Source organism: Propithecus coquereli, unplaced genomic scaffold (genome assembly GCF_000956105.1).
Source record: "Propithecus coquereli isolate 6110/MARCELLA unplaced genomic scaffold, Pcoq_1.0 Scaffold24, whole genome shotgun sequence".
Lineage (NCBI taxonomy): Eukaryota > Metazoa > Chordata > Mammalia > Primates > Indriidae > Propithecus > Propithecus coquereli.
Window position 1 is genome coordinate 80,498 of NW_012147952.1, and position 3,077 is coordinate 83,574.

The 3,077-nt window shown below is 37.3% G+C and overlaps 1 pseudogene; it reads right to left on the minus strand.

Moving 5' to 3' along the window:
* Window positions 1-514: 514 nt before the first annotated feature.
* Window positions 515-761, minus strand: LOC105811789 (annotated as a pseudogene).
* Window positions 762-3,077: the final 2,316 nt, after the last annotated feature.

The following is a 3,077-nucleotide window of genomic DNA, read 5'->3' on the forward strand; positions in this document are numbered from 1 at the left end:
TTTTCTTCCCTTACCTTCCGCAACTTTATATTATATTGTATATATTTATTTACCCGTAATGGTAATGTATTGAACTGACCTATGGTAGTACCAAAGGAGAAAGTCACAGGCTTCCAGAGAGTACCCAGAAAAGGTCTGATTATCCAACTCAGTAGTAATTACCGATCAATTATTAACAGATTGGAATAAGTATATTTTGTCTTCCCATTTATTACGCCATCCTTACAGGTGAGGACAGTAATGCATTGAAAATAAAATTGGCTTATTATATAAATATATTTGCATAATATATTTTATGTAAATGAATAAATCTAATTCTCTTAGCGGCTTCTCCCCACCAACCATTTATACAGTATGTGATAGGCTACTCAAAATAATGAAAGATTAATAGTATGTTTTCTTAATTATACAAAATTTGTAAATATTAAAATTGTATCATTTTTTTTTTAACTTGCTCAAGTGGGTTTTCACTATTTATTTATGACATATACTCCACATCCCTGATTCTCTCTGGTCAGAAATTCTTAGAAACCATGCTGTAGACCTTGGCCAACTGGAGACTGGAATCATCCGACTCACCCATTCTGCGAATGGCCCCACAGATAGGTAATAAACTGGCTGCTAAATCTGCCTGTAACCTGGTCAGCCTCAGCCATGTTCATCTGCATGAACACATGGTCCTTGGCACTGATGATGTGGTTGCTGGCCAAGCATCTCTGCAGCACGTACAGGTCTACAGACTCTCCAGCGTCGTTCTGCATGTCAGGGCCTGACCTAAGAATCACCACGCGGCTCATGAGGATGGCAGGGCCCCTACTCCCCATCCCTGCGCAAACCTGCTGGGTCCCACCCCACACACCACCGTGAATATACCATTTTTACCTTCTCTTCCTCTATTCCTTTCCCCCTCCCCTACCTCCAAATTAAAACTACTGCAGAAGAACTTGTCCTAAACTTGTAGTGCCCTGGATGTATTAACATATGCTTTCTTTGATAATGTTTGTATTTAAAAAAATTTTTTTTAATATTTATTTCTGAGTCGGGGTCTTCCTCTGTCACTCGGGCTAGATAGCAGTGGCATTATCCTAGCTCACTGCAACCTCAAACTCCTGGGGTTCGAGTGATCTTCCTGCCTCAGCCTCCCAAGTAGCTGGGACTACAGGTGTATGCCACCACACGTGGCTAATTTTTCTATTTTTTGTAGAGACAGGGTCTTGCTCTTGCTCAGGCTGGTCTCCAACTGCTGGCCTCAAGTGATCCTCCCACCTTGGCCTCCCAAAATGCTAGGATGGCAGGTAGCCACTGCACCTGGCCTAAGAAATATTTTTAAATACATAAAAACTCCCAAGAAAATTTTTAGAATCTGTTTCTTACTTAATTATACACATAAAATAGTTAAGATGGTAAATTTTATGTGTATTTCACCACAATTAAAAAATTAATAAATACATTTTAAAAAGGTACTTTGTAGACGTATATAATTTCATATTCATAATCTAGTTTTAGTGAATTGAAAATCATTTTGTTCTATTTAATCCTTAATGCATCTGGTAGAATTCAACCGAAAGCAATAAAATCTGACCAGAAAGTAAAAAACGTTCAACAATGACAGGATGAGGTGTTTCTCCACTCACATGAGAGGCATCCATTCTATTTTTTAAGATGTATGCACTTATGTATGGTAAAGGAACCCTGGCCTTGGGAGTTTCAACTCTCTCTCCCTGATTTGCTGCCTGCCAAAAGATGGCTGTTCCAGTTTTTAGACTTCCCTCTTTCTAGGTTTATGGCCTCCTTACTACCAGCCTGGACTTAAAACTATTACTGCATTTAACATTCTTAGCCGTGGATCTGGAGAGATAGAGAGGGACTCTTTCTGATAGCAATGTTAAATAGTTTTGAGATACTGCTTCAAAAGTATCCCGAATGGTTTTATGTGTGGATTATGAAAACAAGTCTCATGACTTCATAATTATGTGAACACCCTTAGAATCTGATGAGAACATTGATAGCAGTAGATATAATAATCTTATAGAGACCCTGTGTATTTTTTGTTTTTTTCCCTCTGTGGCCAGTGCTCTTGAGACCTTTCATCATTTGAAACTTTCCCTTTTAGATTCATAGGCTGCAGAGCTTTGAGCATCTGTCATTAGAGCCTTTGGCTGTGTGCTGTGTTTTACATCCTGTTGCTTAAATTCACCTGAATTCAGTTTCCTGACTATACCATCTGATTTCTTTATCTCCACTCACACTCAGCCCTCCTGTCTTTACTCTATAAAGCATACTGTAGGACTAATTGTATGTTGCTGTTCTAGCCACTATGATATTTGATGTGACTTAGAGTGAGGCTGAAACAAGTAACATTAAGAGGGATTTTGGTCTGACAGTTTGGTTGTTCTTGAGTAGATTAAATGCTACCATCGTTTTGTGTCTGTTTCATTTTATAGTGAATTATCAGTGACAGTTATCATAGCCTTGTCAACACACTGCTGTAAGCTTCTGTTCATTACTAAATGTGTGGGATAGTCTAGATCATAAGGGGCCAAATGAATAGGCAAAAGGATGGACAGATATAGAAATATTAATAGCTATGTTTTTCCTATTCAGAAGTTAGACTACAGCCCAGTTTTTGATGACTATAGTAATATTAGCATTTCATAAAAATTTCCCTACTATAAGTTCGTTCCTGATCTTGGTATTGCTATCCTAATTGCTGGTAAGTGGTGCTATACTGATTAAATATGTTCGTTTTTAGTGTCATAACTGGGTATAATAATTTACTATCTAAAGGATTTTCTCTAATGCTCACAAAATGTTAAGGTGGAATACCTACCCAGAGTATCAAAACTATATGTCGACATTAAAGTCTAATTTATTTGAGTATAGTTATTTAAATAGAATAAGTACAATTGAACAAGTAAATTACCTCCTCTTGAGTGTTTTGTGATGGGCAATCCAATTGCGTAAGTTGTCTTGTCGGTCCTGATGCTTGGCCCGTAACAATTACACAAAATGTTTGTGGAATTTGGTATTCTTAGTAAAGGACTATGTGTATAAAATGTGAGAAATAAACATAATTA